This window comes from Camellia sinensis, chromosome 15 (assembly GCF_055761805.1).
Source record: "Camellia sinensis isolate YWXY chromosome 15, ASM5576180v1, whole genome shotgun sequence".
NCBI lineage: Eukaryota > Viridiplantae > Streptophyta > Magnoliopsida > Ericales > Theaceae > Camellia > Camellia sinensis.
Genome location: NC_138975.1, coordinates 5,491,550 through 5,517,988, shown reverse-complemented (window position 1 = coordinate 5,517,988; position 26,439 = coordinate 5,491,550). Strand labels below are relative to the sequence as shown.

Genomic DNA, 26,439 nt, shown 5'->3' with positions numbered 1-26,439 from the left:
AAGATCTCAAAATCGATCAACATGGACAAGTTAAACCTTTTCTATACTTGAGAGGCTCGCTAGGCCCAAAACCCAGAAGGGCGACCCAGGCAAAAGTTAGAGCAAGAAAAATGAAGAAAAAGAAAAAGAAAAAGAAAGAAAAGAAAAAGAAAAGAAGAAAAGAAAAGAAATGAAAGAAAAGAAAAATGGAGTTCGCAAGGTTGAAAACCCGGAAGGACGGCCTTGGCAAAAGTTAGAGCGCAAAAGGAGAGTGTCAACACCCGAGTGAACCTCAACCCGGAACTATGTACGGCCTGATTCCCATGTCTGGGATACGTAGGCAACTTCATCCTGAAGTTCGGCCCCAATCATTTTCAGTCTGCTTGGCTCATCTATGTTGATTGGTTTATCCTTGGTCAAACTCGGCTATCTTATCCATGTGCAAATTGGCTTAGCTTCATTCAAAATTGGATTGTCCTATTCCGTTAGAAAGATTCAGCTGCAAGACAATTCAAGTTCAGATTTGAGGTTGTGCATCTCAAGATTAGATTCTGCGTTGATTGAGCAGTGACCATTTGCAAAAACAGTTTTTGAGAATTTTTAATGAAGCTGACTAATTTTCTCGAAAATTACTCAATTTTTCCAAAACTGGACCATTTCTTGGACCCACAAAAGGAAAATTTTCAGTGCTCATAACCTGACTCGCATGATTTCGAATCAGAAAATCGAACAAGTATGTTAATCTAACTCTCATGTTGGTCAAAATTGTTTTAGTAGAAAGCCAAAACAAAAAATGGTCAAAATGATGAACTAGGGGCACAGTTGAGTCAGGTTCTCTGCCTTTTCCCCGTTGTCAACATACTTGTTAGAAAGGGCAACATACTTGCTAGAAAAGGCACCATACTTGCCGGAAAGGGCGCCATATTCGCCAGAAAGGGCACAATTGAAGCTAACAGCAAAGGGTCGAAAGCTCTCTCATCCTCCAAGCAGACAGGTATCAAACTAAGTGCGAGGCATGAATTGAAAATGGAACGGGATGTTCGATTCCCTTATCTGGATGATCATACCCAAATTGGCAGCTGGCCCAGAATAGGGACGTAGAAAACACAATGTGTAAGACCAATCAATTGTATACCTGGCCGGTGGTACATGATGTAACTCACCTCGATCAAGCTAAGCCAGGGGCGTTGTCAACCGATGTCAGTTGCAAATCTGCTGCACACCCAGTCGTAGTGCAATCCCTCTGTGGGAGAGTTCACGAGTTGTGAGCAGAAGAATGAGAATCTAGTAGAATACTAGGGGCAAGAGCCCACAACTTTCAGCTTATCCATCAACCACCCAGGGGAGGGATAAAAAATAAGAGAGATTGAAGAATTGAGAGATGTGCGCTGAAAGAAAAAGTGAGGAAAGAGCTTTTTCAGAAAAAAAGAGATTGAGTGCTAGAGTGATGTGAGAATCACAAATAAGAAAGGGTGGGAAACAATATCTAGAGAAGCTGTGGGCTCCTTGTGAACTGAGAGGTCTCTCACCATTAGAACACGTTCGAGTGTTGTGTTTGTTGTTTTTGATTCTTATTTTGAGTCATTTTGAGTGTCAATAGATGTATTTAGGTTGTTTTACCTTTTTTTTTTTCCCTTTGTTGAGTCATTTTGACTGTGGTCAGTCGTAGGCTCAATACCCGATTAAGAACTCATTCTCACTCTCAATTTCAAAAAAATCGTTTTGTGCTTAGAGTGTTGTGCTGTTCTCCACATTTGTGCAAAATAGGATTTGTTCTTTCATAAAACTGCAGGGTTCAACCTAGGTCATGTGAGAACAATCGAACTAGGACCTATCTGAAGCTATATAGGTTCCAGACTGCAAAGCAAAAGAAAAGAGGGAAAATTTGGAGCATCTTAGTGTGTTTCAATTTCGGCAAGTTCCAAGACTGCATTCCAGGTGCACGTTCTCAGGCCTCGCCTTTCTCTGGAGTATGAGTGTACCTCAACCCTAAGTTCAAGCCTGCTTCAAGTCAGAATGGCAATTAAAGCAGCATGCAAGTGTTATCCCTTGCCAATATAAACAGGGTGTGTCCTTTTTGAGTTAAGCATGTTGCAAAGTCCTCTAAGAGGTAAATCAGAGGCACCAAAGTACATATTTGATGCCCATCTATCGCATAGAATAGGCATTTTCAGATACACTTATATTGCATGCGTGCCGCACATCGTTTATGAATCACGCATAGAATATGCTTCCAAGTTTGCATAGAATATGCCTGTTTCATGCATAGAATTTACTTTCATTTTGACATAGACAATGCTCTTGTTATTTTGCATAGAACATGCTTTCATTCTCGCATAGAATGTGCCGTTGCTTTTATATCTCGGTGGTTTGTCTTGCATGGAATATGCACTCTTACTATATCACACTTGTTAAGTGTCTTTCTTTACATACATGATGTTGTATGTACGGTTCATTTAGAGGAATTTCGGGTGGGATCTTTCTAATCTCTCGAATTGCCTTGTTTTGGTTAGAAACATTGGGACGTGTTCCGATGCTTATACCACACCTCCTTTTGGTTTAGAACACGCGGGTGCATCTTGGTGTTCACACCACTCCTTTCTCCTCTCGCGTGTGGCGCGATAGGATGCTTTCGGTTAGAGACATTTGGGTGCGTCCCGGTGTTCTCGTTACCTTCTTTGTCCTTTTGTGTGCGGCGTGTTAGGACGCTTTTGGTTTAGAACATGCGAGTGTGTCCCGGTGTTCACACCACTCCTTTCTCCTCTCGTGTGTGGTGAGATGGGACGCTTTTGGTTAGAGACATTTGGGTGCGTCCCAGTGTTCTTGTTACCCTCTTTCTCCTCTCGTGTGCAGCGCGTTAGGACGCTTTTGGTTTAGAACATGCAGGTGCGTCCCAGTGTTCACACCACTCCTTTCTCCACTCGTGTGTGGCACGATAGGACGCTTTCGGTTAGAGACATTTGGGTGCGTCCCGGTGTTCTCGTTACCCTCTTTCTCCTCTCACGTACGGCGCATTAGGACACTTTGGTTTAGAACACACGGGTGCGTCCCGGTGTTCACACCACTCCTTTCTCCTCTCGTGTGTAGCGCAATAGGATGCTTTCAGTTAGAGACATTTGGGTGCGTCTCGGTGTTCTCATTACCCTCTTTCTCCTCTCGCGTGCGGTGCGTTAGGACGCTTTGGTTTAGAACATGCGGGTGCATCCCGGTGTTCACACCACACCCTTCTTCTCTCGCATGTGGTGCGTTAGGACGTCTTCAGTTTTGAACACTCGGATGCGTTTCGGTGTTCATTCCACCATTCTCTCGCATGTGGTGCGTTAGGACGTCTTCGGTTTCGAACACTCGAATGCGTCCCGGTGTTCATTCATATCCCTTCTCTTATCACATGTGGTACGTTAGGACGTCTTCGGTTTCGAACACTCGGATGCATTCCGGTGTTCATTCATACCCCTTCTCCTCTCGCATGTGGTGCATTAGGACGTCTCTGGTTTTGAACACTCGGATGCGTTCCGGTGTTCATTCATACTCTTCTTCTCTCGCATATGGTATGCTAGGACGTCTTTGGTTTCATACATTCGGATGCGTTCTGGTGTTCATTTATTCACTTTCTCCTCTCGCATGAGATGCGTTTGGACGTATTCACATCCCTCCTCTGGTTTAGGAGACCTTAAATCCTCTGAAGGTGCAATTCTTTTGGTGTTTGTTGTGCCCGAACGACTTCCAGTGGTCTGGTAAAGCCACCTGCTTGTGTTTACGGTGAGTTTCTAGGAGACCAACTGAGACTGTGGAAACTAGAGTTCGAATGGTTGATGCCTAGAACGCAAAGGTTTGGAATTTTCGAGACTAAAGTCTGGTTTAAATACCCAGGGGTGTATCCCCAGCTTGAAATCTGTATGGTAGCCCCACAAGTTGAGGTAGCGGGTATGCACCTCAATTCTAGATACTGAACCAACCTAGTCTGTCACCCTGTTGGAGAATAGGAAAAGCTGCGACCATAACCAGGGAGAAAAGTAGTACCTGTGGTTCGGAAGCGCAAGATGCAGAAGGGGAAGATCCCCAACAACATGAGGAAAGTCATTGCCAATTGCCCCTGTGAGGTATTTTCACTTTCCAATTACAATGCATTTCGTTATCTATTACGTTTATTGCGTTGTGTATAAAGTATATTGCATGCATCTATTGCATCATATTTGTTTTATCACCAACATCTTTTCCATGTTAAGCTTGGTTTGGCATGTGCTCATACATTTCCTTCGTTAAAGCATGGTTCTATGATAATGTGTACGCGCCTATTACACTAAGAGAATTGTGGTCTGAGGGTTTCGGCACATTTTCTGTGTTAGACGTGGTTTGTCTTGTGTCCATACCTTGTCTAGGTAGAATGTGGTTTGGCGCGCGCCTTATTTACTACATCCATTGCATCCATTGCATCGTAGTTTGTTTTGTTGCATTCAGCATTTAGGATCACGATCTTTCCTCAACAGATCATTCCTCGCTTATATCATCCCACCCAATTACTTGTATTCTTTCTGCGAAACACATAGTTCTGTATGTGCATATGCCTACTCCACTAAGAGAATTGTGGTTTGAGGATTCCGGCACCTTTTCTGTGTTAAACATAGAGTGATTTTGCATCTCCATCCCTTTATGGTATTTGTGTGGTTTGCATTGCTTCTGGTTTGATTATTTCATTTGCATTGTTTTGTTGCATTGCATCATTTACATTGTTTTGTTGTATTGTGTATCATTTTGCATCTTGCCCCTGAACTACGCTGGTTTGATTTCTTGCAAAGGGATACGTAGGCAACCCTCGGGTTCAACCAACCGCATTTGCATTTTGTTTGTTTGTCCAAGTCTTCGGCCTTGTCAAAAATGGGTCGTCTCTGGGCTTTGGCATTCACTCATGTTATTTCATGACTTCCGAGTTCTGTCACAGAGGGGCAACTGTAGACACCCCATTTTTGATCGTCTTTAAGACTTGGGCGCCACTGATTGATCATTTGATGGTGCAGGCTATGCAGTGCAAAGGTTCGATTTCTTCGACAAGAGGAGAGAGTTAAATCCCAACCTTACACCCCATTTTTGGACCAAAATGATTTTGACCAAAAAAATTTTTGACCTTAAAACCCTCTCTTTCAAACATTTTTGAAAATACTTCTACGATGTTCCGAGGCTCGCATTTTGTTAAATGTTGCGCTTTTCGGTAAACCGAGCAAGGACAAAGTGGAAATGAATGAAAGAGAGGTGAATTCTTTGGAAAAAAATCTTTAAAACACCCTATTTAGGGGTTTGGGGAAGAAGTTGAGCATGAATCGTTAAGGGAGAGTCGAGCGTCCCTCTCTAAATCAGGCCTATCCATTTGCATACTTGGATTTCAGCTATGGGGCCACCACCGTTCGAAAGAGGACTTCCGAGGCTTTATTTTGCACTCAAGAATCTCCTAAAGATGAGGCTAGATGAGGGAGATATGGCTGGTTGAAGTTAGGCATCCATCCGGTTGGACCGAAACTGAGGAGTCTACACTAAAAGAGGGATATCTCTTAGCACATATGGACTTTTTATGTGAGGCTGCCACCATTGGAAAGCTTACTTCCGGGGCTTCAATTTAGGCATAAGAATGACCTGCAAAGGTGTCACGACCCGAACCCGCCCCTATGGGTTAAGGACATGACCGGCCAGTAATCCTGTGATTACCTACGGCCTCAAACCGAAACAAGATGACTTGTCAGAGTAAAGGGGCCAAACGGAAGCAAAAATTTAAAAACTTTGTCCATAGAGCCGTGCTTATATGCACATCAAACAGACCATACTCAGATACGTTAATAACCCACATCAAAAGTACAGTTCCACAAAATTCATTTGTGACAGGATCATCAAAAACGAGTCAACCTATGACAGACTATTTATAGACATACATAAAGTCCTTGCCGGCAAGGCAAAATATAATTACATAGCAAAAGGCAAGGATAGGTCTCAAGAGTGAGACGTAAGGTTGACTTCCTCAAAACTTGGATTTTCCCTAGCAGACTTCACTGGGGCTGGGTTTGGACTTCCCTTGGCTCACCTACAAACACATGAATGAGCGTGAGCGATAGCCCAGTGAATAATATCAAATACAGGAGTCATATAAACAATATGTACATTTATATAGAGTTTAGATCAAGTGGCTGTAGTTCTAAACATATTGGCCTTTGGCCCATTCTGATTTCCATCTACGTCAAAACGGCCTTTGGCCCATTCATTTATGTCAAAACGGCCTTTGGCCCATTCATTTATGTCAAAACGGCCTTTGGCCCATTCATTTATGTCAAAACGGCCTTTGGCCCATTCGTTTATATCAAAACGGCCTTTGGCCCATTCATTTATGTCAAAACGGCCTTTGGCCCATTCGTTTATGTCAAAACGGCCTTTGGCCCATTCATTTATGTCAAAACGGCCTTTGGCCCATTCACTTATGTCAAAACGGCCTTTGGCCCATTCGTTTATATCAAAACGGCCTTTGGCCCATTCATTTATGTCAAAACGGCCTTTGGCCCATTCGTTTATATCAAAACGGCCTTTGGCCCATTCGTTTGTGTCAAAACGGCCTTTGGCCCATTCATTTGTGTTTATTCATATCGGACTCTCGTCCACAATCCCGAATAGCAACTCATAAAGCTTAAAGGAAATAAACAATTGGACATTCACAAATATTCGAATATCGATATTACTCACAGTGATCGGCTTGTGGATTTGCCTTGGAACTTGACCCTACACATTTCATGAGCACAAAAGGGTCACTAACAGTTCAATCCGTTCTTTAATTCACATATCTCTCTTTAGGCTTAATTCACATTTCATTAGCTCATTTACAATGTTTACCATATGCCTAAGAGTGCTTACAAGTGAAAGAGAGAGGAAAACAGAACTCAGCATGCAAAAACAGAATCTCAACAAACAGGGTCCCCGCTCGAGCGGACCCTTAGGTCTGCAAAAGTACTGGTTGCCTTCAATTCCAGCTCGAGCGTGAACTCGGCTGCTCGAGCGTACTGCATGCCTACATAGCTCCCCGCTCGAGCGTCAAATTCCCCCGCTCGAGCGGGAACCATGTCTGCAAAAATGCTGGGAGCTCGATTTCTCCGCTCGAGCGGCGCTTCCCCCCGCTCGAGCGGAAGTCAAAATTCTGGAAATTCCAGATTGTATTCTTGAGCTTCAATTCAATTTCCCAGCTACCATTCTTGCATGCAAAGGCTCAAATCTCAAATATAATCATACTAACATGGTTCCTTTGCAAGATTATAGCATTATGGAGTTCAATTTCTTGATTTACCTACTTGCATGTCCCAAAACATGACAAACTCATCACCCATATAACAAATTCATGCATTCAAGCTCATGTCTTTAATTATTCAAACATGCAAGGCCATCTTGACTTCATTTCCATTTCAAAGATGCAAATGGTGCCAAAACTCAACAAAACCAAGCTTGCATGCATGATCAAACTTCAATTTTTGCTTAATTGACATGGTACATGCTAGATTATGCAACTTATGGCAATTCAACAGAATTTTTATGCATGCATGGTCATATCTCATCAAGACCAATTTAAATCATACTCTTAATCACAAAAAAAAAAAAAATACTTGAGCTCACAAGATTGCACGTTCAATTCATGAATCCAAGAGTCAATGGCTTACCTAGAAGCTTGATTTTCACAATTTAAGGTAAATTCTCGAGCTAGCCTCCAAGATCACCAAGCTTTAGGACCAAAATCTCAATTTCCTTCACCCTCTCTCTCTTAGCCGATCCTCTCCCAAGTCTAAGAGTTTTTCATCAGCCAAATGAAGCTTAAAAGGAGAGAAATGAGGGTGTAGTTGTCCCTTAATAAGCACTCACTCAACATTATTTTATTATAAAACAATTAGGCACTTAATTTATCAATTTAATCAGTCTAAAATTGACCAGGATAAATCTTTAATTAAATTTCACCGTAGGCTCTAAAAATTATGCCAATCACAGTGGCGTAATCAATTTCGGGTTCTGTGGCCGATAAGGCCCTCAATTTAATTCCCGAAGCAGACTATTCAAACAGATGTTCCTACGGCGAACAGATAGAAATTCAAAATCATATACATTCACATAATGGCACACAAATCACATCAAAACGCATAATCACATACATATTAGGGACCAATTCATACAATACAGAACAGGGGTATCACAAAAGGAGTCCAAACGAAGGAGATATGTCAGTTTGAAGTCGGGCCTGGAAGCAGGTTTTTGGTGGCCGGCCGTCCACCTAAAGTGGCCGATGGCCATTTTTCTCCTTTTTTAGCCTTGTTGGCCCCGTTTTGGCACTTGTGGCCCACTTGTTCCCCTCACCGGCCACTTGAAGTGGATGGTCGGCTAGAGGAGGTGGCTAGCCGGCCACCTAAAGTGGCCGACGGCCATTTTTTTCCTTTTTCAGATATTTTCTTTGCCAGTTGTTGATCATTGAAGGCCATCTCCATACACGTTTATGGAGGGATGGAAGCAAGCTTTCAGCTTGATTTTCTATATTATGGGGGGCCTCTCCCCCATTTGAGGGGTTCAGAATTTTTATGAGCAAAATTTCACTCTCTCTCTAGAATCCTTTATCTCTTTCTATATTGTGCTTGAAAGTGAGTTTTCTTTACATTTTTGCATACAACCTCTTGACCAAATACCTTCATCTTGGAGCTGAGGTCCTGGGAGGTCCTATTTGAGGTCTAAAGCTTGGTTTTAGCTCAGAATTCTTGCTGTTTTGTTGCTGTGCTTCAAGGGTAAGAACTTGTCCCATTTATGTTTTGTTTTGGTTAAGTGCTTTGCCATCTTTTTACACTATTTTGAGACTGGTTCTAACCTCTAAAAACCCTGTCTTTTAAAGTTCTAAAATAGTGGTTTGAGTCTTGTTTGGTTAGGGGGGTGGTTCCTCTATTTGCTCCTTGGCTTGTAAAGCTTTTTGAGCCTTCTTTCAAAGCTTTTAAAACCCCTTTTCTTGGCCTTTTAACCACTGAATTCCAGAGGAATTTCAGTGGTAGAAAGTTGGTTTTGAGGACCAAAATAGGAGGGGGTGGTCCTCCCTCCTCATATCTTGTTTGCATGTGTAGATGGCCTAGTATTTGAGCATGCTTTTCTACCTTTTTGTAGCCTTGTTCAAGCATATTTTTGGCCTTATTTTAACATGTTATAACTCTATTTTTGGCTGGTTGGGGCACCTCTTGTTTGCTTCTTACACTTGTAGTGTAATTTTGCTCACTAGCCTAGCATGCCTAATGAGTTAGCCTATCATTCTAGCTTGTGTTAGCTCAACTCCAGCACATTTTTGCTACTGATTTAGCATGCCTTAACTCTATTTTGAGTGGTCTTGGTTATATGAGACTTGTTATGCATGGTTGTAGTGCAAAGGCCTTGACTAGCTTAGTGATTTAAGGCCCCTAACATGCTTTGCTTGAGTTGTTTGCATGTCATAGCATCATTTCGTACATGATTTCAGTGCATGTAGCCTTGTCACACTCTCACATATTCCACTCTTTTATTACTTTTGAGAGGTGTGCTTTGTGCCTTGTTTATGAGCCAATACATGAGCATGTCTTTCTTGCTTTTCATGCTACCATTTCAGCTTGTTTTGGCCACTGTTTTTGTATGTTTGAGGTCTGTCTAGGGCTGGTTTGGCCATTTGAGTTTGATATTGCATGGTTCTAGTGTAAAGCTCTTCACTAGTTTTAATGCTTAAGTCCCCTAACATGTTGTACACGAGTTGTTTGCATGTTAGAGTCTTGTGTTTCATGCCATTTCAACACTGAAATTCTACCACCTATATTTCTTCATTTTTCTATTTGTTTTGAGGGTTGGTTAGTCTTAAAGTTGTGTTTAAGCTTGAGAGTGAGGCTTGTGCTTAAATGGCTTTAACGCTCTTTTGAGGGTTCCTCCTAGTCAAAGGCATGGTCTCTCTCATGTCTTAAGTCATCTTTTGATTGATTTATCTCTCATTAGAAGACTTTCACATTTGGACAAATCAATTAAAGAATGGTTTGGTAACTTAAAATGTGTAAACAAGAATTGAATCAAGTAAAACACGGCCAAGATAAGCATGGTTGTTTGCATTGCATTGTGTTCAATCGGACGTTATATTGAACACAAGGAAGATTGGTCCATTTCATACTCAAAGTGATGAAAATGAGCTAATCTTTCTTTGTCTCCATTGCCCTTGATCATGCATGATAGGGTAGTGGTCCTAGAGTCTTGTTTTGTGCATTTATTGAATGTGTACAAGTTGGATCTTTGGCCATTATGCATTCAAAATGCTTGATTGGTGGTCTTGGATTCAATAGTGCAACTCCTTTGATGTTTTGAGATGATAAGGAGGGGCATACTACAAACATACCCTTGGGAGACCCTCCATTTTCCTCCAGTTTGAGCTTTGTTGTAGAATGGTGACACAACACACTAGTGGCCGGCAGTACCTCACTGATGGCCGACACTGCCTCATCCTTGGCCGGCAGTACACATCTTTGCCTGGCAGGTGGCCGACAGCAAGCTCCCTTGGCCGGCAGGCCACTGGTGCATTCCTCAACATTGGTTTGGTAAGGTGGAGCAGAAAGTTCTTGGAGACAACATGCAAACAGAGCCTCTCAAGAGCAAACCGGTGGGCTTTTCGGGGCGAGAAACTGAATGCATGCATGTTCAACTCCTTAGAGCAGAGCTGAGGCAACATTGTTTGAAGCTTTACTTGTTAGTTAGCATGAATTTGTAATTTAATTAATTAATTTGTTAATTAGTTAAAGTGTTGTAATAATTAGTAAGTAATTTGCTAGTTATTCAATTTGGTTGTGTAATAACTAGTCTAAATTAGATTAATTAGATTAGTTGACTAGCTTAGCTTAGATTTGCTTAGCTTATTTACCCTCCTTCGCGAGGGCGCAATGTTATAATAAGGGTGCGTGTGTATGTGCATGTCTTGCAACCCCACTTCTTTCTTTCTTTTACTTAACCGCTTTCGATGGTTAGTTTTATGGCACGTTTTGATTAGCATACCTTATGCTTTGCATGTTTGCATCATTCATTTGTATTGCATGCACCCAGGCTCGGCACATCATACAAACTACATTTATTTCAATACACTTATTTGAATACGTGTATCAAATCATTGCATCCATATGCCATCTTAGATAGCCGAGCCTATTTAGTTGCATATTGCATGTGTTGCATTAGGCATCTTGTATAGTTAGGAACATGCATATTTCTAACTAGCTTTTGTTTTGGCTCGGAGTACACTGTAAGTTTTACGCTTTAGCATACTTGCATGAGTGTGAGTGTTGCCATGATAGTATGCTTGCCATGAGGCTATTTGCTTAAGTGATTAACTACATGAATGCTTGTGGGTGAAGGCTTTATTGTTTGAATTGGAACAATTCGATGAATTTATGTTTTAAGCCCACTTTGCGAAGTGGCAAATCATGTTTTAAAGCCCACTTGTTTGGTGGCAAATCCGTGCTTTAACCTACTTGCAAGTAGCACTTTCAAACCATTTTCGAAAACAAACATGAATTGTTTTGTTCCAATTCTCGTGATTGAGCCTATACTTGTGTGTGCGCCACATAGTAAAGATAACTAATAACCGGAATAAGAACACATATGTTTATAAAACAACATATCATGATAGTAGAGGTCGATCCTTTGATCGGGTGAGCAGGGGTGCTCATTGCATGACCTTCCCCTCTCGTACCCAAGTTCTCGAGCCGAGGCAACTTTGGTGATGACGGACACGTGGCCTTTGGCACGAGTTAGGGTTTCCTAAATTTTTCAAAAATAAAATATTTAGGTGGCGACTCGGTAATCTGGCAAAGCAGTCCAGTTTTGGTACTATTTGATCTAAAATCAATTTTTCAAAATGATTTTCCGGATTAGACTCTTTGGTGTTTATCAGTCTTACATTGCACTTTGTGAGATTAGATTCAGAACCGTGACAGGAGTCCGAACTGTAGGAGACCAATTCGGGCCTCTCCGAAAGGGCGGCGCGCGAAGAAAGTCGGGTCCACAACAGCGCCTTGTGGTGCTATAGGGTCCAGGCATGATGGGGCTCTCATCCTCTCCAGCGCCCCTTTCCATAGGACATAGGCCCGGTTCGCTGTTGAGGACGCTTCTTCAGACTACAATTCGAACAATGGGGTTGCTCGATTTTCAAGCTGGGCGTTTCCCGGTTCGCTCGCCGTTACCAGAGGAATCTTTGTTTCTTTTCCTTTGCTTATTGATATGCTTAAACTCAGCGGGTAATCCCACCTGACCTAGGGTCGCGATCGGAGCTCCTTGGCAGCGGCGCGATAGGGTCCGCGATGACTCGGACGCGCACAAAGCGACACAACAGTTTGTTAACCACCAATCGTCGTGACACGTCGTCTGTCACGGGGGACTTGTTTTTAGACTAACAGTGCATGGGTGCATGCAGGGGGCCAACATTCGCCCGCAACCCTTCCCTTCGGGGGAAGAGGGTACGGGCAACACAACGTGAGATGCCCAGGTAGATGTGCCCTCAACCTAATGGTTCATGGGATTCTGCAATTCACACCAAGTATCGCATTTCGCTATGTTTTTCATCGATGCGAGAGGCGATATATTCGTTGCCGAGAGTCGTTTAGTTTTTTCGTGATATGTAGCACATGAGCTGTCATGCTTCAAAACCGCCCCTAAATGTTTGGACATGACCACTTCAGAAACGGACAGATAATATGATATATACAACATATGGGGCCTGAACGGAAGCATTTAATAACGTAAAATAATATAAATTAACATCCATTGAGCTCACACCTATATGCCAGGATCTCAATGTGCTATTCAATAGTTTCTCATGTGATAGACATGTATACAAGAAGCAGATGTATGCATTCTCACAATAACATATATGGACATATATATACAGAACCAGCCCCACACGTGGGCATACAGCAAAAATGTTGGTATAGGGTATTATACCCGACTAATTACACTAAACAAAAGATTAAGGACCAAATCAGGGGTCACTAAGGGAACCCCACAAAATGGTTAAGCTTCTCCACATGGCTCGACCAAGAAGGGGTGACCAAAGCTGAATCAAGATCGACCTCCAGGTTGATTGCCTACAGAAACAAACATAACACAAAGCGAGCAAGGCTCAGTGAATAATAGCACTCAAACAATTTAATGATTAAACTTGAATTGCAATATTTATAACGTGTATAAGTGTAGATGTCACAACCCAAGAACCTGCCCCTAAAGGTTCGGGCATGACCCATGCAAAAACGGACATAAAAACTGATGTACATACCGTACGGGGCCTTATCGGAAGCATAAAATATTAATATAACATAATACAAGCATACTCCATTGAGCTATTTCTGATATGCCAGGATCTTATGCATTACATATATCGTCAAAAGCGGATAAAATTTAAAACTATATCCTTGGATGTCGTGTACAAACATACACATTTACAATCCTAGCCCGGTAATTGGGCGTAACAAAAGGAATATGAAAGTTATGTACAACATCCGTAGCTGGCTCTCAAAAGTAAACCCATATCTTAGCAGCTTCACAAAAACAAATGGCCTAGTATGGTGCCTGGACATGTAAAGGTTGATAAAAGGGACAGCGTCAAGTTAGGATTGACCCCCTGACTGACGACCTACAGAAACAGACATAATAGAGAGTGAGCCGGGCTCAATGAGTAGTAATACATAATGAACAACATCTAACTTGAAATTTAAGTACATCAATACATAAAAAGATGCAGCATGCACTTGGTTTATCTGATTCTGCGTTTAGTTCATACTGGCCCTAGGCCTAATCCTGTGACATGAGCATGTGGCTATAAGCCCTTGAAACATGATGGCACGAAGCCCTTGAACATATGGCACGAGGCCCTTGCAATACACTTGAAACTTGTGGCACGAGGCCCTTGAAATACACTTGAAACTTGTGGCACAAGGCCCTTGAAATACACTTGAAACTTGTGGCACAAGGCCCTTGAAAATGGCATATAGCCCTTGTAAATGCTTTTCTTTACATGCTTTAACATTAACATATCCTAAACATGCATAAATACATTACATGCTTGAGACATTAACATAATTGCCTTACATGCCTTGAAACATTGACATGATTGCATAACATTATATAGGTACTACTACTCACAGTGTTGAGGTGGCGTGTTGCTCCCTTCTGGAACGTGCCCTGCACACAACTAATACATTAGTTCCTTTTTGTTTTTAAACAAAAACATTTTCTGAGTCTTACACCTTGCATGCATTTATAACCGCTTTAAAATCATCTGTAAAATATTCTAAAAATACCAGAGAGGCAAGCATTCAAAACTGAACAAACATTTAATTTTTCCTGAAAATGAGTCTCCCGCTCGAGCGCCACTTTGTTCGCTCGAGCGGACTGTAAAATGTACAAAACTGCTGAGAGGTGGTTTTTCCCGCTCGAGCGGGATTTCCGCCGCTCGAGCGGACCGAGTAGATTCTGAAATTCTGAACTTCCATTCGGGTCCCAACCTGGTATTCACTCCATTTTTTTACATGCAACCCAAGGTTATGTTACTACAATATTCCCACCTAACATCACTATAACATGGATTCTACCTTGAGTATAATAAATTAACCAAGATTAGAAGCTTCAACAAGCCATCTCTCTCTCTAATTCCATTCTTGGATTCAAGTTCTTCATATCCTTGAAACATAACACATGAGATATGCATAATTCCATGAAGTGATGATAGAGAACCATAGATTGAAGTATAATTTCATACCACACCCAATCTAGATGCCTAAGCAACCAATTGAGAGAAACCCTCATTAATCCAACATGAAGTAGACATGAATCAATACACATAGATTACAAACTCCAAGTGGCCATAATAAGAGAGATTTGAGCTTACCTTGAATTCAATCCTACACCTCTAACAATTTTGCCAAGCTTTCTTGTTGAATCCCCTTCTCCCCCAATTTCTCTTCTTCACTTTCTCTTCTTTTCTCCCCCAAAATGGTGTTCACATTTTTTTTGTTTTTTTGACCAAGGCTCATGAAGTCTTATAAGTATATATATTCATAAATAAGGCATATAAGACAAAAATGAATCGTTTAATCATTCCAAAATTAAAATTTCGCAAACATGCTTAATATTACCTAAAAATTGTGCTGATCACAGATATATAATCAATTTCAGCTAATTAAGCTGTTAAGGCTTCCAATTTCTAATTCAAACGTGTTAATGGTGACAGATAGTTTCCTTGTGAGACAGATAGACGTTCGTAGACATGGATTTCACTTCCTTAATCATAATTTTTCACGAAACGACACAGCAAGCATTTAAAAGTACCAATCGAGGACTAAGAATATAACAGAAATCATGTGCGAGGGTCAGGTTATTACAGTAGAGGTCATACAGTTAATCTTATCTTGTAAACATTCCATAATGGCCTTGGGCCCAGATATCAACAGATTGTACAGAGCAGCCTCAGGCCCAACAGATGATACAGAACGGCCATAGGCCTAACAGATTATACAGAATGGCCATAGGCCTAACAGATGATACAGAGCGGTTGTAAGCCCATATATAATACAGAACGGAATGGCCTTAGGCCCAACAGATTTCACAGATCGGCTTCAAGCCTAACAGATTATACAGAATGGCCTCTGGCCTAACAGATTGTACAGAATGGCCATAGGCCCAGATATTATCAGAATAGACTAGTCTTAGAGTTATTCAGAGGCACATAGATTCTTTCAATCATTCACATGAGTTAACATAGTTAATTTGCGTTTAACAGAGTGCTCATGATAACTATTAGCAATAAGTAAAGTGTATATTACAGATTGGCCTTAAGCCTAGATATTAACAAGCAGAGTGATTCCAGAGTCGTATCATTGTATGCAGATTTTCCAATCATTTATAAATATTAACGTAATTAACTTGCGAAGGCAGAGCGTTAATAATAACGATTTGCAAAAGACAAATGCATCACTACATTAATAGGGACGGAGCAATTCACATCTTAGCGGCCTTGGGCCCACTTTTATACAGAATGACCTTAGGTTCATGTTAATGTCACCGTGTCATCATGTTCGTCAATTCAGTCTGAGTACAATATCATTGGTATATGTCATTCTCGACATCTCTATATAAATCATAAATACGAGACGTAAGCATAGCATATCATTACACTACTATTACTCACAGTGCGGTAGCGGAGCGTTTGTTCCTCCCGGATTGTGACCTACATACATGCACAAGTTGTAAATTAGTCCATTTTTCCTTGTTAAGTCATTCCTTGACACGCTTTGCTTCGAATGAATTTACAAACATCAAAAAGGCATCAAATACCGATTTTAAAAATATTAGAGGGTCGAGCACGTAAAACAGAGCAAACCCTTTTTTTCCAGCATGGGCCGCACGTGCGGCTATGAGTCCCGCACGTGCGGCAGTTAAGCCCCGCACGTGCCTTTTTAGCAGTAGCCAAAGTCCCAAAATTCACCATTTTCCGCACCTGCGGCCATGACTCCCGCACGTGCGGCAGTGCCCCTGCACGTGCGGCCATGACCCCTGCACGTGCGGCGATTTGCCTAGTTTTTTGTGTAGTCTGAAATACAACATATCCCCACCAAGGCCAATGTAATACAAGGTTTATAAAGGAGGAATTTGGGACATTATGAAGGCATAACATAACTTTAACATGAATCCAAACTCAACTAACTTTTACCTCCTTCTAAGTTACAAAATACAACTATAACTCAATTCTCTTTAACATACAACATCATATATGTAAAACTATGTGGGTTCTACATGGAAAATCAAGCAATAGGAGGTAGTTCCTTCATATATATCACCAACTTAGTTCTAAATCACCCAAGTGACAAAACATAATCCAAGTTAAGCAATGATCAAACACTAATTTCAATTTCAAGTCCTAAGTTACACACTTGTAGAGAAATCTCACCCAAATTCAAGAGAAGAGTTGTAGGAGATGGGTAATCTTACCTTTGAGCTTAAATCTCCCAATTTCCCTTCAAATTTCCTACTCTTTGCTATTTGATGAAGCTCTTTTTCTAGATCTTTTCTCTATACCCTCACTACTCTCTCTCAGGAGATATTTTGAGTTAGGAATTACTAAATCTAATGGTTAAAGAACATAGATATATATAAAAGGTGAATAAGGACAAAAATCAATCAGTTTAATCATTCATAATCAAAATTTCACAGAAAATCACATTATAACCTAAAAATCATGCTGATCACAAATATAAAATCAATTTCAGTTTATTAAGTTTCTAAGGCCTTCAACTTCTTATCCAAACATTATAATTGTAACAGATTTTTCTCTTATTAGACAGATACGCATCCATAATCATAGGATTCACTTTATTAAACTCAATTTCTCATAAAATTTCATAATAAGCGTACAAATGCGCAGAATAGGGGACTAAAAGTATACCAGAAAACATATACGAGGGTCGGGTTATTACATGAGCGTGCTCTCTTTGTTTGAGTTCCTTGGCGTAATTCGCTCTGGGGTTTTGTTGTTTTGCTGAGGAATGGTACCCATCGCCCCCCGGAGGGGCCCCTGGCGCACTCCCAACCAGGGAAACAGGAGGAAGCCTACAACTTGCCTCCTGTTTCCCTAGCGATAATATGACAAGTTCGTGTGTCGTTCTGCTATGTAGGGGCATTGACAATGATCTTTTCGCAGGTTCACCCACGAAAACCTTGTTACGACTTCTCCTTCCTCTAAATGATAAGGTTCAGTGGACTTCTTACGACGTCACCAGATTCGAACCACCCACATTGCCGTGATCCAAACATTTCACCAGACTATTCAATCGGTAGGAGCGACGGGCGGTGTGTACAAAAGGCAGGGACGTAGTCAACATGAGTTGATGACTTACGCTTACTAGGAATTACTCATTGAAGACCAACAATTGCAATGATCTATCCCCATCACGATGAAATTTGAAAGATTACCCGGGCCTGTTTGCCAAGGCTATAGGCTCATTGAATACATTGGTGTAGCGCGCGTGCGGCCCAGAACGTCTAAGGGCATCACAGACATGTTATTGCCTCATACTTCCGTAGCCTGAAGGGCTATTGTCCCTGTAAGAAGCTAGCTGTGAAGGGTCACCTCCACATAGGTAGTTAGCAGGTTGAGGTCTCGTTTGTTAACGGAATTAACCAGACAAATTGCTTCACCAACTAAGAACGGCCATGTACCACCACCCATAGAATCAAGAAAGAGCTCTCAGTCTTTCAATCCTTACTATGTCTGGACTTGGTAAGTTTCCCCGTGTTGAGTCAAATTAAGCCACAGGCTCCTGTAGCCTGACTTTTTCACGCCCCCTTTTGGAAGACGAATAAGCCCTACAGTATCAGACTCCTACGGTTCTGAATTTGATCTCGCAAGTGCAATGCGAAATAGATAAACACCAAAGAGTCCAAATCCGGCAAATCCTTTGGAAAATCAATTGTGAATCAAATTGCCATAATTAGACTACTTTGTCAAATACAGAGTCGCCAACTAAATATTTTTGGAAAATTTAAGAAACCCATAACTCGTGCTAAAGGTCGCGTGTCCATCATCACCAAGATTGTCTCGGCTCAGGAACTTAAGTAAGAATATAAAAGAATCATGTTCAAAACAAGATGGCAGGTGTGACTGAAGATCTTCCGATAGCCACTGACGAGATCACACAGCAAGATGACCTCACTCCAGCAAACTCGCTTGGACCAAAAACCTTCGTAGCAAGACTTGCCGTGGACCTTTGCTCATCTTCAAACCCAACGCAAAAGACAATACAAGCGACCATGGCACAAGCTAGGCAAACCAAACGGAGGTTGGACAACATCATCACTAAGAATGAACGCCTTCGTCGCGATCTGGCCTCGAAAATAGCAAAATCCAAACAACCAGTCTGCCAGGTTTCTGAGCGACCCCCGAGGGCAGATGATCGACGATCTCGAGCCCGATAGCACGAAACTGACGGCCGCTATACCTCAACAGATCATCTTGAGGAGTTGGCAAAGGACGAACGTCTCCAACAATGCGTCCGTAGGAGTGCGATCAAAACACCTGCCTTTCTGAAGGATGCATTTCTGCTTGACACCGTCCACATGATATACAGCCTGCCAGCAACCCCGGCAGTGCATGCGATCCAATCACATCCAGGCCCCCAACAGTAACTCACGCCCGCAAAGCGGGTCCGAGAAACGCCAAGTATCACCTTTGACGACTGTGATTTGATCAGCTTAACACTCCCTCACATCGATCCATTGGTTATTGAGCTACGCGTAAACTGCTTCACCGTCGAACGCGTTCTTATTGACCAGGGCAGTACTTCAGAGGTTATGTATTACAAAACCTTCATCAAACTCGGATTCAACGAGTCAGACCTGACTCCGGCTCCTTATCCACTATTCGGCTTCAATGCCAATCCTGAGTACCCATTGGGAAAGATCAGCTTACCCGTTCAAGCAAGTTCCAGAACGGTGGATGTGGAATTCTTGGTCGTCAGGCTGCCATTGCCGTACAATCTCATCATGGGGCGATCGTGGTTGCACACCTTGCAGGCTGTCCCAAGCACCTATCATCAACTGCTACGTTTCCCAACAGAACACGGCATTGAACAAATTCGCGGCTCCCAGAAATCGGCACAAACATGTTATCACCTTGCTGCTAAAACGCTAAAGGAACGACAAGTAAACTCCATTGAGGTGCCGAATCGGGAGATCCTTGATGACGTTGGGTGGCACCCAAATGAGAAGGCCACGGAAGGTTAGATTGAGTTGACATCGATGGAAGCCCAGACAAGTTCTTCATGATCGCCGCTTCTCTGAATCAGGCCGACAGGCAGCAGATGATCTCTTTCTTTCTCAACAACCTCGACGTCTTTGCGTGGACGCCATACGAAATGTCGGGAATAGACCCGTCAGTTACACAACACCATCTGAATGTCGATCCCAAATGTAAGTCGATCATTTAGAAAGGCCAGTGGTCAGCCGCGGAGCACACTGCCGCCGTTGTTAAGGAGGTAGACAGACTGCTTGACGCCGGGGCAATTAGAGAAGTCACTTACCTTACGTGGCTCTCCAATACAGTGGTGGTGAAGAAGAAAAATGGGACTTGGTGAGTGTGCGTCGATTTCACGGATCTGAACAAAGCTTGCCCCAAAGACTGTTTTCCTCTACCCAGAATCGACTAGCTTGTTGATGCGACGGCACGCCATCAACAAATGAGCTTCCTCGATGCCTACAGAGGCTACCATCAAATCGCCATGCATCCAGATGACCAGGAAAAAACTGCATTCCTCACCCCAAGAGGAACCTATTGCTACAAAGTTATGCCTTTTGGGCTGAAGAATGCAGGGGCAACCTACCAAAGACTGGTCACCGCCGTGTTCAAAGAGCAACTTGGCCACACTATGGAAGTATACATCTACGATATGGTGGTCAAGTTCAAAGAAGAACAGAATCATATAGCCAATCTCAAAAAGACATTCAGTATCTTACGCAAATACAGAATGAAACTCAACGCTTCCAAGTGTGCGTTCGGAATCGGCTCTGGCAAATTCCTAGGTTACATCGTCAATCACCGAGGAATCGAAGCCAACCCGAGGCAAGTCACAGTAATCTTGGAACTCGGCTCCCCCCATTTAGTAAAAGAAGCCCAAAAGTTGATGGGGATGGCCGCTGCACTCAACAGGTTCATCAGTCGGTCTATAGATCGCTGCCGACAATTCTTTTAGACACTACGGCAGGGTAAGGCTTTTGAATGGTCCGCCGAATGCGAAACAGCTTTCAACGGACTCAAGACCTACCTCCGCTCAGTACCTCTCTTGACAACACCCGCCGCTGGTGACCCGCTCATTCTATATCTGGTAGTTTTCGATAGGGCCGTCAGCGCCGTACTGCTAAAAGAGGAGGAGGAGGAGCAACGGCCAGTGTATTATGTGAGCAAGGCAATGGTTGACGCCGAAACACGCTACCTTCAGCTGGAAAAACTCATCTTAGCCCTAGTCATGGCGGCAAGAAAACTGATGCATTACTTCCAGGGACATAGCATTGGGGTGCTAACAGATTATCCCCTTCGATCAGTACTACGAAGTGCAGAAGCATCAGGACATGTTTCAAAATGGGCTCTTGAACTCGGCCAATATGACATTCAATTTTTACCTAAAACCGCAATCAAGGGGCAGGTGTTGGCCGACTTTGTTGCTGAATTCACCGGCGAGCATGCCAACCTCAAACCTGAAGAAGTTCGACCAAAGCCGAACTGGAGAATTTATGTCGGGGATATTTGGCAATTATACTGTGATGGATCGTCTAACCAAAGGGGCAGTGGCACCGGAGTTATAATCATGTCTCCAAACGGCGCAGTAATTGAGCAGGCCGATAAGCTTGGCTTCGAAGCATCAAATAACGAAGCCGAATACGAAGCTCTTCTAGCCGGTCTGTGGAATGTGCACCTTCTTGGCGCTCGGCGTCTGCTTGTGTTTTGTGATTCAAAATTGGTAATCAGTCAACTAAAGGGGGAGTACGTGGAAAGAAATGACCGTATGGCGGCCTACATGAAAACGACCAATTCCTTGCTGGCAAAATTTGACCATCACGAACTGAACCAAATAACACGCGACCAGAACACACACGCGGATGCCTTGGCATGCCTAGCCTCTGCCATCAATTCTGAGATCAAACGGACCATCGAAGTAGGTTTCATCCCGGAGCCGAGTATTAGCCCTTTGGAGGAAATCCATGTGAACGTTATAGAATCCGCACCAAGCTGGATGGACCTCATTGCTGCATTCCTCTCTTCTGAACAACTCCCAGAGGACAAAAAAGAAGCACACAAGCTGCGAAATAAAGCCCTGCGATACTATCTAGATCCACAAGGAGGGCTTTATAAAAAGTCCCTCTCTGGTCCATATTTAGAATGCGTGCACCCCGACAAAGTGGAGGAGCTTCTGACAGAGATACATGAGGGCAGTTGTGGTGCCCATTCTGGCGGACGCTCCCTGGCCCATCGAGCTATAACACAGGGGTATTATTGGCCGACAATGAGAGCTGATGCGGAGAGTTATGTAAAAAAATGCGAACAGTGCCAAAAGTTCTCCCCATTAAACCATCTGCCTACCGAAGGGTTGAACTCTATCACCAGCCCCTGGCCGTTTGCTCAGTGGGGACTTGATATCGTAGTACCATTGCCGAGGGCCCCAGGGAACAAGCGATTCTTAATCGTCGCGACCGATTACTTCACAAAATGGGTCGAAGCATAGGCTTTAACACACATACGAGATGCCGACATTAAACGCTTTTTATGGAGAAACATCATAACACGATTCAGCATTCTGAGAGCTCTCATCTCAGACAATGGCACCCAGTTCGATTGTGGCGTATATCGAGAGCTATGCAGCAAATATGGCATTCGGCCTTACTTCTCTACACCGGCCTACCCCCAAAGCAATGGTCAAGCCGAAGCCTCTAACAAATCCATCTTGGACGGTATCAAAAAGAGGCTGGAAAAAGCTAAAGGCAAATGGGTCGAAGAATTGCTGAGTGTATTGTGGGCTCATCGTACTACGCCGAGGAGATCCACTGGAGAAACACCGTTTGCTCTATGCTTTGGAACCCAGGCAATCTTACCCCTGGAAATCGGCCTCCCAACTTTGAAAACGCAAGTTTTTGATTCGGGTCGAAACGACATGATGCTTGCCCTGGATCTGATTATAATCGAAGAACGAAGAGACTGCGCCCTGGCATCCATGGCACGGTATCAGCAGTAACTCGCCAAGTCGTATAATCAGCGAGTTCAGTTGCGCCGATACACTCCATGAGAGTTGGTCCTAAAGAAGGTACTTCCAGCTGACTGGAGACCAGCCGATGGAAAATTGGGTCCAAACTGGGACGACCCCTATCAGATAGAATCCATCGCAGGAACAGGGGCATACCGGCTCTCAGACATGTCAGGAAGAAGCCTGCCATGGCCTTGGAATTCAACACATTTACGTAAATTCTGTCATTGACCCGACTTGTGGGCTTGATACTTGTACATATTCCACCATTGCAATACAAAGCTTCTCGTTTGAGCCTTCTAAGGCCAAAATAAACTCTCCGGATTCGGAGCGCCCTTCGTGGATATCACGATTGGCCAAAATAAAGGCCCCAAATTTGGAGCCCCTCTTGGTGCATGACACCTTAGGGCCGATTAAGTCTCCGGATTCGGAGCGCCCTTCGTGGATATCACGATTGGCCAAAATAAAGTCTTCGGATTCGGAGCCCCTTTTGGCGTATGACACTTTAGGGCCGATTAAGTCTCCGGATTCGGAGAGCCCTTCGCGGATATCATGATTGGCCAAAATAAAGTCTTCAGATTCAGAGTCCCTCTTGGTGCATGACACCTTAGGGCCGATTAAGTCTCTGGATTCGAAGCGCCCTTCGTGGATATCACGATTGGCCAAAATAAAGTCTCCGGATTCGGAGCCCCTTTTGGTGCATGACACCTTAGGGCCGATTAAGTCTTCGGATTCAGAGCGCCCTTCGTGATATCATGATTGGCCAAAATAAAGTCTCCGGATTCGGAGCCCCTTTTGGTGCATGACACCTTAGGGCCGATTAAGTCTTCGGATTTGGAGCGCCCTTCGTGGATATCACGATTGGCCAAAATAAAGTCTCCGGATTCGGAGCCCCTTTTGGTGCATGACACCTTAGGGCTGATTAAGTCTTCGGATTCAGAGCGCCCTTCGTGGATATCACAATTGGCCAAAATAAAGTCTCCGGATTCGGAGCCCCTTTTGGTGCATGACACCTTAGGGCCGATTAAGTCTTCGAATTTGGAGCGCCCTTCATGGATATCACGATTGGCCAAATTAAAGTCTTCGAATTCGGAGCGCCTTTTGGTACATGACACCTTAGGGCTGATTAAGTCTTCGGATTCGGAGTGCCCTTCATGGATATCACGATTGGCCAAAATAAAGTCTCCGGATTCAGAGCCCTTTTTGGTACATAACATCTTAGGGCCGATTAAGCCTCTTAAGGCCGATTAAGACTCCGAATTCGGAGCGCCCTTCGTGGATATCACGATTGGCCAAAATAGTCTCCGGATTCGGAGCCTTTGTGAGAGATGCATTCGGACCACTTCACTGGCTGAATAAATATTCACTGAGAATTGTTCTTAATTCGAGCTGGTCAATGCGCGTTTAAACATTTGCACCAAGCAACACAAAACTTGCCAGTAAGTTGAAATAATACGTTTAATTAAGCACATAACAGTTCAAGACCAAATACGAATGTTGAAAATAAAAGAAAGTCTATTTATTCGGCACCCTTATCGTCACTCCTTTCAATTTCGAAATCGGAATAGGGTAAGTAGTGACATACAGGGGCGAAGCCGAATTAATGCCCACGGCTTTGAGAGCTTTCTCGGTTTGAAGGGCCTTGATCCAGCCGTGCTTGAATCCACGATTTTCACATCGGCAGACCTCCTCGGCAAGGTCTCGTTTGGTCTTCTCTATCCTAACCTTTAAGCCGTCCTGAAATCCCTTTTCATAACCCGAGGTCCGTTGGGTCACTCACTTCTCAACGACCAATTTAGATTGACCGGCCACAACCGACGCACTCGTTTGAACATTCTTCAGCTCCCGAAGCTCACGCTTAGCCTTTTCCGCATGAATCTCCAGACTGCGATTCCTTTCGTCCTTTTTCTCACTCTCACGTCGCGCTTCCCGCAGACACATGCCGACTTCGTAAGCAGTATATAGTCCTTTCACGGCCCCATGTATGCCGTCTCGAAATACTTCGAAATCTTGACGTCCGACCATCGATTATTGGACTTCCGGCGAGAAGTTCTATAGAGCGAACTCGACTGCCACACCTGGGTCTTTAATGATAGAATCCGCCTCCGTCATTGGTCTATTCCCCACAAAAATCACAAAACTCAACGGTCGTGGCGTCGCATTAGACTCGATTCTCGGTCGCGGGCGCGGAGAACTTCCTCGTTGTCGCCTGTCCTTTCGGGGTGATTTGCTTCGACGACTAAGGGGCTGCTGTGTTTCCCGATCCTTGGACGTTCTTCTTCCTGTACGCATAGGCTCGCTACTGCGACTCATTGCGGCGTTTAATTTGACAATCTTTGTCCCCCCCAAGTTACCTGAATGGAAATAAGTAGGGCCTCTGGCGTGCACCCGCCCCATTTATCCTTCAATATATGCAGCTCTCCCGAGGCAACGTCAGTAATCCCAAACGTCAAAAGACGGACGACAATTGTCCAGCCCACGAGTTAGGCCTATTTGGCTTCGCAAGCTCGCGCCTTGGCCCAGGCAAGGGCAGATTTACTAATCTGGTCGGCCATGTTTTCAAGCGCAAGCACCGATCAACCTGTGCCTCAGCCAGCCCACGAGTTAGGCCCATTCGGCTTCCCAAGCTCGCGCCCTAGCTAAGGCAAAGGCATATTTACTAATCTGGTCGGCCATGTTTTTAAGCGCAAGCACCGATCAATCTGTGCCTCAGCCAGCCCACGATTTAGGCCCATTCGGCTTCCCAAGCTCGCGCCCTAACTAAGGCAATGGCAGATTTACTAATCTGGTCGGCCATGTTTTCAAGCGCAAGCGCCGATCAATCTGTGCCTCAGATGGCCCGCGAGTCGATTCTTCAAAGTTCTTAAGGTCGTCTCATCCGGCGCCCGAATGATCCTGCACCGCCTGGGCAAGGGCAGATTCATCAATCTATTCAGCTCAATTGCCCTAGCCGGCTCATGAGTTGATTCTTCAAAGTTCTTAAGGTCGTCTCATCCGACACCCGAATGATCATGCACTGCCTGGGGAAAGGGCAGATTCATCAATCTATTCGGCTCAACTGCCCCAGCCGGCTCATGAGTCGATTCTTCAAAGTTCTTAAGGTCGTCTCATCCAGCGCCCGAATGATCATGCACCGCTTGGGGCAAGGGCAGATTCATCAATCTTTTCGGCTCAACTGCCCCAGCAGGCTCATGAATCGATTAGGCCATGTTTTCAAGCGCAAGCGCCGATCAACCTGTGCCTCAGCCAGCCCACGAGTTAGGCCCATTCGGCTTCGCAAGCATGTGCCCTGGCTAAGGCAAGGGCAGATTTACTAATCTGGTCAGCCAAATACCTAAGCTAAGCAGCCGATCTAACCATAACCGAAAGCAATATCATTCATCAACAACATTTTCCTTAGCATGTTAAGCACAACTCATGAAATTTTACATACGCAAATTACTAAACAAAAAGCTACAAGCCCATATGAAAACGCCTAGCAAAAAACTATGACTGTAGCATCACATGAAAAATACCAAATTAAAAACTGTAAAAATACATTCGACATCCTAAAAACTATGACAGTCGCCCAGACCAGTCATCGAAATCAGACTCCAATGGCTCAACATCCACTTGCTCATATGGTATTGGCATAATCAATGAAACT

At 43.6% G+C, this 26,439-nt stretch overlaps 1 pseudogene; it reads right to left on the bottom strand.

Moving 5' to 3' along the window:
- Window positions 1–12,489: 12,489 nt before the first annotated feature.
- On the bottom strand, window positions 12,490–12,611 carry LOC145814004 (5.8S ribosomal RNA; annotated as a pseudogene).
- Window positions 12,612–26,439: the final 13,828 nt, after the last annotated feature.